Genomic DNA, 10,334 nt, shown 5'->3' on the forward strand with positions numbered 1-10,334 from the left:
TCATCCTCGATGCGGCCATCGTTGCACGCGAGTTGGCATGTCCGAGTGGCTTGGTTTTGGGCAGAGTCCCAGAATCGGACCACTCGGCCCTTGGAACACTCAATCCATTTGGCCCTCGGATAACTCGGACCACTTGACTTGGATACGTATTGGTCGGCCCATCTGAGTCAACCATTTGGACCACTCAGACCACTCGGCCCTCGGCCAACTTGACTCGGCCCTTTTTGACTTGGCCCACTAATGTGACTTGGCCCTCGGACCATTTGGACCACTCGGACCACTTGGCCCTCGGCCACATCTGTTCGGCAGTCCAAGCCGCAAGTTCGGCTGGTGTTTTTATTCGGCCCTTGGCCCGTCTGAGTCTACCTCTCGGCCCTTGCAATTTGGACGAGTTGGGCCGAGTCAGACTTTGGCAAGTTTTGTGAAAGTTTGCACCAGACCCAGTTAGATCTCAACGGCGCCAACCTTTGTGAGCCATCCCGATGCCCATAACTCGATTCTGGCGCAAGGAATATGCAAATTTGCAAGATGTGGCTACTTAGCAGCTTGAGTAGATTGTCGAGAGAGTTAGTGCCTTAACAGGCTAATGGAGACATAAACCCCAAACAAACCTAAACCGAGTAAGACAACGCAGCAAGAAACCCTAAAACCTACCAAGACGGTCAGAAATTGATCGAACAAGCTTATCAGGCCTAAGACAAGATGAGAGTGCGCAGGCCACTTAGACACTTGCTCTTTGCACTCACCTTGACTTCTGGCAGTTGAAGTACACGTAAAAACAGCCAAAAGCCTGATTGAGTACAAGTGCACGGAAAAGAACACACTCGTTGAGTGGAGGTAACTTGAGGATTGTATGCAATAATTAAGAAACTCGCTTAGATAAAAGAATGTGAAGGAACCCACCAATATGAGGAGATCCTAAGATATAGACGGGCAAGTGGAACCCAACGTAGGACTAAGCGAATAACAACAGAGACATGGATCTACCCAACCTCCTTAACCTTATCGACAGCTTGGTGGAGCAAGAGAACACAACCATGTTGGAGGAAAGCTCAGATCGTAGGGAGAACAAGGAATTTGACTTAGGAGTTTTTTCAGAAGTGATCAAGCAGTTGCTGAGTAGCTACGGCTCTCACGCTCAGTATGAGCACCGCGGTAGAGCGGTAGAAGCCATCATAGCTGACCTGGAGGAGGAAATGAAACTAGCCCACAAAGCACTGCAAGGCATACTGGAATACAACTGAGACCAACAGACTAGAAGCCTGAGATACAAAGAGTGCTGAACCTAGCAGGCATGAATCGAACTGACCATGAGAAAGTGCTAGAAGGAGACTTGATGCTAAGTGAGCTTCTCATGAAGCAACTGCTGGACAACACAACAACAGAGTAGAGCTCTGCATCATTATCCACATCACTACTAGCGGGGTTAGGGGTGAGCCAAGGCTCCAAAAGCCAGCCTCAAATACCAGTTGTCACTAAGCAGCTTGATAAGTACCAGTCCCAAGACGATTCGTACAACTTTATAAGTAGTTCGAGCAGGTCTACGAGGTCAATGGTCTCACTGACTTGACTCAACGCTCTCAAGCATTCGGGCTTTGCTTAGGCAACAAGGGTCAGACTTGGTACACAAGTCTAGACACCGCAGAGTGAGTGAACTTCAATGGCATTAGGGGAGTTTTGAGGTCTCGAAAATGCCTTTTAGGATGTGGAGAGAGAGTGCTCTAGACCAATAAGAGCAAAGTCTCCGTAACGGAACTTTTATTTAAAAAAAATAAAAAATCATTTTACAAAAACATATAAATATAATAATATTACGAAATTGTATTTTTATTATCTATTTTTAGTCTCTTATATTCGTGATTATGACATCTTTTGCATTAATGGCATAGAGTCTTGGCTACTTTTATTTAATGATATATCTAGATTAATGATAATGACTGCTGTAATCGAAATTCAAATTAGTGAAAAGCATGGCGCTCAGTTTTTTCCCTCCTTTCTTTCATTCCTCTATTGTTTTTCCCTTCGTTATGGTAGCCTAGTCCTCTGTGTGTGTCTCTCTCTCTCTCTCTCTCTCTCTCTCCCTCTCTCTCTCTCTCTCTCTCTCTCTCTCTTCTACCATGGATACAGAAATTTGACCTTCAACAAGGCGTCCAAGCTCCCAAATCACGTCCATATTAGTGTTTAACTCATTCCAAACTGATGGAAGATGGATTCCTACTATCATTAGCAAAGGTAGTTGGATCACCATGCAACAAGCAAAACGTGGAAAAAGGCAAAGACATGAGAGCTCGTTTATCTCTGCTTGGAAGGGAAAAATCCGAGATTTTAAGCTTGGAGCAAATAAGAATAGCATCAAAGAGGTACTAGTGCAACATGTGTTCATGCATAGAGAGCTGTGTTTGGAACCTGGATCTTCAAAGCTTCCAATGCATAGACCAAATTGTAAGAATTTGATTCTTAAAGTTTTTCCTTTCTTAAACATGGTTTAGGTTTTTCCATTATAATATTTATTTTTCTTGTAGATGTCTATCCCTCTAATCTTGAGGAATGGCAACCAGTGGAGTCTATTATTGATGTTATTGATGTTATACATGGTTCAATTGGAGAAGAAATGTATAGAGGCAGAAAGAAGACATAGCTTGCAGAGAATGGAATATTCTTTTATGACCATTCTTATGTTATTCGTATGCGGTGTTGCCAATGGGGATCAATAAACCTCCTTCCTTTGCCAGATTTTTCAAGCTTTGAGTGGCCTTTGCCAAGTCCAGCTACTAGTGAGGGCTATAGATGTAAGATATTTTCTGAGATCCAGAAAGCATTAAAATCTAATATCTCAAGTAGGCTAAGCAAAGTTACTTTGTTTATGCCTATTAATATATTTATTGATTTCTTCTCTAATATGGAGATAAGAATAACAAAAACCATGCTTTCAGTGAAGAGACTAACATATGATCATGTTATACAATTTGTTGATGAAGGATGGGATACAAGGACAGAAGGAAAAATTATATGTAAGATAGATCAAGACTCTATAGCTTGTAAATATATGATTGCTACTCAAAATTTTATCCTTAGCTTTAATTATAGTCGATGGCATTTTGTTGGTAGTAGTCTAGTTGCTTTAGACCAGAATCTTGATGATTTCAGCAAAGATCCTATAGTGGATCTTGATATTTGGTTCAACGAGGATATTATTGCAATCTTAAAGATCAGAAAATCATGTACGCTACATCAAGTGAGGATGGATTTACAAAATGAAGACATTGAACTACCATGCTCCTTTGTATTCCAACTTGACAAGAAACGAGTAAGTTTTCACATCATATTATATCTACTTAGATGTATATCAAGATCTCACTTCCTAAGTAACAAACATTTGTAATTTATTTTTTGCAGATATCGAAAAGGAGAAAAAAGAATATACACTGTAAGGACATTCAAGAAAAGATATCTTTACTGTCAATATAAAATATATGTACAAATTTTGTAGCAGATGTCTATTTGCCATCTCTATGAGATATACAAGGGCTGAAGGACAAATTTCTATATATGAAGGCTTACAAGGCGATATGGCAAAGCTATTTCTTTTTTTGAGAACTATACTTTCTAGGAGTCCTTTTTCCTTTCTTTGATGCATTGGGTATAGAAGGTGTGGGTAAAGGTGTTGAAGTTGTGGCTTCACCTTCCGTGGTTATAGGCACCACATCTCCTTCATTGTGTAAATCCCCACCAATCTCTATTTGTTGGTTGTATACAATTGACCATTATATACTTCAAGAGCTTTGCTCTGACGTACCAAACATGCTCAGATGCATAGCAATCCTTCGAAAACTATCACACATTTATAGAAAAAAGAGTTTTAGTTCGTTATTGTTCTTACAATAGACTATATTTTTATCATCAATAGACTATTTGCAATGAATATCTATCTTAAAGTTTAGCATCTTTCATATTACCTTTACATGTTTATCATCATTAAGATAAACAAAGTTAACCATTCTTCTAGCATTTGCAATCACCCTCCAGCCCACAAGAATGGCTATCATCCTGATGAGGACACTGCAACCACCAACACAAAGTAAAACTATGAAATTTACGGATGGTAGTTCATAGAATAAACTTATGTTTCAATTATTTTAATCAATAACTTACCGTAACTTGTCTATATTGCATTGTTGCAAGCAAATCAGACAGCATAGGGGGCCTTTTCTCTAGCTCTTCAATTAATCTTTTTGCACCTCTATATATAAAATATATTGAAATTTAGAGTACTTAAAAAAAAAAGAATTGAAATATCAAGGAGCCCTTGGATAATATAACTTACAATTTAGCATTTCCATGGCTTCCTTTCATAGAGTTGATTAAAAAACATTGCTTATCCACACAGTCTATTGCAATCAAGCTCCAATGAGAACTAAAAGCAATCATATCTCAACAAATTAGTAGGATAAAATCTCAAAAACTCTAATAGAATATTGAATCACTTACTTTTCATTATATGGAATTATAAGGAGCTCCAAAGTATTGAAGTCAATCAGATTGACAACAAAACTTGTATCAAGCTCGTTTCTCATAAATAATGAGATAGATGGATTAAGAACCTCAATTTTTTGTTGCATATTCAAAGGAAACTCATGCATTACACACCTAGAAACACGAGCAACGTTATAAAACATTAGGGAAAATAATTCTTTATAGTGCTCATAGGCTCACACTAGGGAAAAAGTTTGTTTATAGTGCTCATAGGCTCATAATGTTATAAAAAATTAAAGAAAAGTGTAGAAAACCATACCTTCTTTGGTGCTTTGTTGGGAAAAATCCGTTTAAAACCAATTTTGTCAATAAATCTGGTGAAACGCGAATACGTTCTTCACAACCACAGCTTGAAGACCCTGCTGCATGAGCATGAAAATGTGCTCCATGACCATAAAAATATGAAACGAATTTGGTCGTTGTTTCCCTTTATTGGGGGATTTTTTTAAAATTGGTGGTACATGCATTACTTGGCGAAGTGTTAAGTAAAACAAGTGTGACGTATTCTCAAAAAAAGGGAGTGCGCACGTCTTCTGAGATATTTGATACGGTGTGTTAAGTGAGACACGTATGCACGTATTCTAAGGTATTTCGTGCATGCGAAAATATTGGAAATTTCATCCAAATTTGCGGTCGCGTTTATTTTGCCATCATTACGTAAACTTTTTCGTTGGAACTATCAACACATGTTTGACAATCAATATAAAAGCTTTTCGAAATCATCCTCTCCGATATTGTGTTTCTTTCGCCCGAAATTTTGTTTCAATTTCCCTTCAAGGTCCTTGCTTCCTGTTTGAAGAGCAGTTCAACAATTTCTGATAGGTAACAAAATTTTGTTATTACAAGTATCTGAACAAAATCTCATTGATTAGTATAGAAAGAATTTTTAATAACACTTGAAAAATTACAAATGTCATGTGCTTTGTGTCTTTCAAAAGGAACATGGCACTTCCAGAAATGATTTTATCATAAATTTTTGTGTTTTAATAGAATTAATTCATAGTTCATGTTTCTCTTCTTGTTCTGCATCTATTTACCGATGAAATGCGAAATAATGTCTCTGGTTAGTGGTGTGTTGCTAACTGTCGCGTTTCACCGGTGAAATTTTGAAATAACTCTCGTTTTCAAGTAGTGTTTGGTGAAACGCGATTTCTTCACCGGCTTTTGCCTCTAGACACTTGTTTTCGCGTTTCACCAGTTACTTAAAATTTTTTCTCATTTTTGTCTTGAAAAACACAATTTTGGGGCCTCTTTCCATGGTTCTATCGTGTTTTATTGGACATTGTTGCCATTCTGCTTTGTTTTCAGGGATAAATCTTTTGTTGGTCAAGATGACAAAGAGAAAGCTATCTTTGGAAGGAATGGATGAGGAGGAGCTAATGGAGACTTCTGATGATAGGCTCTTTGATTTCTTACACACAATTGGAAATTCTTCCAAGTTTAGCTATATCAGGGAAATTTTCAATGTTCCTTTTGATTTGAAAGAGTTATTGGAGGATCTTGAAGATAAACTTAAGGAGTACAGATATTTTTATGATAGACATGTGCAAGGTTTAGAAGTCAATGGATTTGTTCATTATAGTGATGTCATGGGAGCCACTAGTACAACCAGGTCAACTTTGCTAGGCAGGTTCAACCTCATTGATGAGCAATTCAGGAAGAGAGAAACATGTTTCCCTTTCCACAGGTATCAACACCAATGCCTTCTGATCCAGAAGGACGTTGGATTTATTGTGTATCTTCAGTACATGGAAATTTTTTCTCCAGATATAGACCAACAGGGAAAGCTAGAGGATATTGCAAGTATGGATAAGGAGGTCGAAGAGAAGGAGGAGATGTTCCAAGAAGATATTGAGAATCAACTTGTCCAAGGTTTTGATGTAGGTTTGTTTAAGAGTGACAATATCACAATGGTGGAAGAAAAGGAGATCGAGCCAAGTGCACAGGTTGATGAAGAAGGTCCTCTTGCATGTGTTCCAACATTTCCCACTTATCTTATCAACAAGAAGAGATATGTGTTGCTAAATGATATTCAACATCTTTTTGATCTTAGAGAAGATTATTGCTAAGCAATCCTTGCAGGTTGGGGCCAAAATGACATGAATTTTATAGGTTATGAACAAGAACCACTAGCAAGTCTTGATGTTGAGGAAGAGAATTTCCAAGACAGCTCTATAGCCTTACATACATGTATTAATCAGATCGTAGAATACGAAAAGGGGGGGCTACCTACAGAAGAAGAGTTCTTGTAGGTCCAGAAGAGACTTCGTATTGATGATGTAGGGTATGAAGAGAGATTGAAGTCTCCATCAAATGAGAAACCCAAGAGTTCAATAAATCTTTATGATGATAGTCTTCTCGAAGAAGATGAATACCCTAAGGTATAAAATATAATTCGAAGTTACCCATTGATTTTATGATAGACTTTATTATACATTATAGATAAATATCTTATATCTTATACTGTTGTGGTTTGTTGTGTAGATTGAGATTGAAGATCTGAACAACTTTCTTGGAAGGGCCAAGGGCTCTAGGCCAATGAAGCTTGGGAAAAATCAAAGCCTTGGCCATTATATTGGAAACTTAAACAATCAAACAATTGTAATATATCATAGTAGATTGTCAAGCTCTCCAAGTCTACCAATGATGGCTTTGAGAGCTATCTCAAAGGTAATTGGATCTTAAGTTTTCAGCAGAGGTTTGGACAAGATCATTTTAGTGGAGAAGGAAGAAGCCATAAGAGTTTTTGGCTTCATGCCTGGATACAGTGGATCTAGAGCTAGATATTTTGGAGTTCTTAGCTCCTATTTGCTCTCTTATGTAGGAGATAGTAAGAATTTGAAGCTTCTTCTAGGCTATCGAAAACAGGAGTCCTCTAGAGTCCTATTTGCTTCTTCTAGTCTTATTGAGTGGGATGAAACAAAAGATTCCTCTAGAGGCCCTGTCGAGCTACTTGAAACCAAGGACTCCTCTGAAGGCCTTGTTGAGGTGCCTGAAACTAAGGACTCTTCTGCAATACAATCAGACTAGAAGATGCCAAAGATCAAGGGTTTCTTGAAACCCATCTTTTCCCAACTCTTTGTTTGGTTTGTAACCATTCTGTAAATCTTTGCTTTGTGCAAGAATTTAAATATCTATCTTTTCTTCTTTGGGTAACAATTTGTATAGTCCTTGCTAAAGATGATGTATTGCTTGATGTGGTTGTATCTTTAAGCTTGAATTTATGCCAGATTTGTCAATAGAACCATTGAAAGACCTCTAATAAACTGTTGGCTTTGTGTCTTTCACCTCCATGTCTTGTGTGTCTGAAATATTTTGTTCTTGCTTGATAATGTGATTTTTCCATACCTTGGGTTGACCAGATAGATAGAGATCCATATTGTTTAATAAAGTATGGAGCATGGTTGTATAAAATATGCTGCATAGTCAACAAATAAAGAAAGTTATTAAAAAACATTATATGAGTTCGACAATGAAGAAACAGACATATACAAACTTCTTACCATATAGTGAGTAAAGTGTTGATCACCCCAAGCTTCTGTCATAGCCTTTTTGAAAAGGTTCAATTGGTTTTTAAAGTCTTTGAGATCATCATCATTCCATTCAGTCTTATCACAATAAAAAAACACTTTGTCTAGTGTTTCCCAAACTTTAGCTTTTCTATTCCGAGCTTGTCCATTATCAGTGTGATTCTTAACTGCATTATGTAGGGATTTCCAATGATTAAATTTAATAGTTGAGCCACCATTTCTCGAGTTTATCTTGCCAAGTCTCCCATGAAAGCCTAGAAACCTTCTAGCCTTCACCCCACCAATAGATGGTTTTTTTGGGACACAATTACCATCCTTAGACTTTCGAAGATCTGGTTCAATAACAACATTGCCACCATGCAAACCAATTGTAGAGAGAACTTTTTCAACCTTTGTTATACCATCTGTTCTAGTTGATAATGGCTTTAGCTTCCATGCAAATCATATATAGAGATGAACAAGCTTTTCAATTATCCTGCAAAGTGCATGAAGTGTACAAATATGGGCATTCGCTAAAGGAATGTCCAAGTCTGGTTTAAATTGTGGATCCTTATTGTGCCTAGAGGGACTATTCCAATTGCTTGAGTTTAACTCTGTAGCTGGCGACATGCAGTATAAGCAAGGAGATCTTGAGTTGGCTCCCTTTGATACATTATACATACATTTGAGTGCCTTTAGGTCACCAGCTATGTGCCACTCAATCCTGTAGTTCCCAAATCCTTCAACAAATAGCTCTTCTCCTGCTTGTTGCCTTTGAATAACATTAGGTATTGATGTTTGATGAAAAACCCAATATAATATATCAAAAATCTCAGTATCTACCTCAAATGCTCCTAGCCACTAGATGTTATATTCAGATTGAACATTAAATGATGTTGAGTGATTGCAATGACCTGACGAAAGTGCTCTATTCATCAAGGTGGTAGAGATTCTCTCCAAATTTTTACATTTCAGAATCTCACTTTCATCAAGTTTAATCACAAATCTAGCCACTCCTTGTGCCTCTGCTATACTGACAAGTCATAAAATTTGATCATTAAGTATTGTAGGGTGGGCAAGTCAAGGAAAATATTGTTAAATTCATTGAATGTAACCTCCTTTTTCTTGCCCTTGAAGGTAGCCTTGATATGAAAAGGCTCACCTAGAATCCCCATCACTTTGTTATTAACTCTCTGTCTGATAGTCCTAACCACAAATGGCTTCGGAAGTATGCAATTGCGTACCTGTCCTTGCTTCATATTTGATTGTAAAAGCTGGAAAAGTTGCATATAAGCATCTCGACTGATACCAATACTATCCAGTGTCTTCTGTACTAACTCAGAATCCAAAGAATGATCCTTTACAAATGACTCCAAGCATTGTTTCTTTGCATTTTTAAATTTCTTCTTCTCCAAAATATCCTTTGAAATTACTGAAGGAAGAAGATGATAATAAAACTGAGCTGCTTTTAAAGAATCTCTTTCACTTGCATTTGGTTGTAGAAGAGATCTAAGAAAATTAACATCACAAATCAATGCAAGTAATTTAAACAAAGCCATATTTAAGATTTTCCAAGTGAAAAAAAATATACATTGCTGCTTGGATTCTTTTACCACAACCTCCTCCTCCTCATTTGAGATTCTTTTAAGAGCTCTTTGTCGATTTCAAAGGCCTAATAAAGTTTGCTTTCGTTGATAAGCTTTGATACGCTTTTCCAATGAATGAATTTTTTGTTGACAATCCTTTAGCTTCTGCAACAACTCTATATTGTGTTTCATCAAAAGATGATTCTCTAGTCCAAGGATATCCTTTTCTGCAACAAGGTTAAGTGTATAACCTAAAAATCCATTGTAGCCATCACCAATAAACCTCATTAATGATGAGCTATTATAGAAAGGAGGAGTGCTATTTCTGCTAGGATCTTTGGGATATAGCTTTCCATCTAACCAAAGATCAATATTCTTCTTTCCTTCAAACCTCAGTATATGTTTCATAGACTCTGTAACCGTGATAGATTTTGTTTTCTTTCTTATTGGTTCATACTCACTATCCAACTCAATATAAAGATGATAGAGAGGTCTTTTATGAGAGATAAAGAGATCATTGGATGATTGATCCATAGATGAGTTACAGAGATAATTGGGTGATTGATCCATAGCTAAGGATATGATTAGAAGCAAGAACAAAAACAAAGAAGAGACTACTAAGGAGGAGAAAAAAAGAAGAGAGAAATGATGGAGGGAGGCAATCGAGTATCCACCAAAATTCAAATTGAATATTAGTTTTCACTTT

The sequence above is a fragment of the Lygodium microphyllum genome, chromosome 5, assembly GCF_053477565.2.
Source record: "Lygodium microphyllum isolate KBCC chromosome 5, Lygodium_microphyllum_v1.1.10, whole genome shotgun sequence".
In the NCBI taxonomy this organism is placed as follows: Eukaryota; Viridiplantae; Streptophyta; class Polypodiopsida; order Schizaeales; family Lygodiaceae; genus Lygodium; species Lygodium microphyllum.